This window comes from Cicer arietinum, chromosome 3, assembly GCF_000331145.2.
Source record: "Cicer arietinum cultivar CDC Frontier isolate Library 1 chromosome 3, Cicar.CDCFrontier_v2.0, whole genome shotgun sequence".
NCBI classification, from domain to species: domain Eukaryota; kingdom Viridiplantae; phylum Streptophyta; class Magnoliopsida; order Fabales; family Fabaceae; genus Cicer; species Cicer arietinum.
Window position 1 is genome coordinate 18,082,802 of NC_021162.2, and position 1,207 is coordinate 18,084,008.

Consider the following 1,207-nt stretch of genomic DNA (forward strand, 5'->3'; position numbering starts at 1 on the left):
CATAAAGTTAATGTCTTTCCCTCTAAATAATACCTATCATGACTGGGTTATCTTTGATATGAATTCTATTAAGTAAAAAATGTCATACAAACACCACCACTTTCAACATAATAAACTTCTGCCATACTTTTCTACTCACCTTATTTGTTTCTAGATTTATTTCTCTCATTATTAGTTTGTACACCAACTTTATAGAATTGCTCGTCATTATTATTTATTTATCTTTAATCATTAGTTCATTAAAAAAGTTACCTGATATAGTTTATCGATTTTAGTTATTGAATTTAATGAAATTCCTTGATTAAATAAAGATTTTGCGTTGTTTCGTTATTTTAGTGCAGTGTTGAATTTTTAGTGAGAAAACAATATGACCTATGTGGAATAATTCAACCATATAAGGAGCTGTAGATATCCAATTGGAGTCAAGCCAAGTGAAAATGAATGCTAAGATCCATAGCTACAACTTTCATGAAGACATTGGAACCAAATTCGGACGTAAAAGAGGAAAAAGATACAGTAAACGTTAGACAATATATGTTGTGCACTTGAGCACAAATGCTTGTGTTTGGAGCATATTTCTATAGTATTTTGACATCATGCTTCTGCCGAGGAGCCCTAGAGCGTCCCTGGCACACGTCTGGGGTGTATGGCATGCTGTAGAATGCATAAAAATGCAATTTTCTCACTTTCTATGTATTATTTTGACTATTTTGAAATTTGGAGATTTGTGCCCTAACAGAGAAACTCATATGAGTCTGGTTCTAACACCACTGAAGGAGTTTTATCAAGAACCATTCATGAATCTTTCTTGTAATTCTTCTTTAATCTCAAACTTTTGTATCTCGTTCATGAGTAACTAAACCTTATTTGTTGGGGATGAGTGAAACAAGATGAAACACTTATTTGTCTAATTTGATTTCTAGTTATATGAATGGCTTTATTGAATTAATTTTCTCATCCTTGTGCTTAAATCTTTTTATTGCTTGATCAACTCTAATTTGTTTTACGATTCATACTTTGAAACGGAAGTGGACTTTATGAATGCTAGAGATAAGAAATTCATGGTATGGTAGTCTAGGGAAATATGTAGGTCATGAAACCAATTGAATTATTTGCATATGTAATAGTTTAATTAGAGAATTCTTGTACAATAAAGCTTAATTATAATCTTCATTAGGGGTTACTTTGGTATTAAAGGTTATGTCGC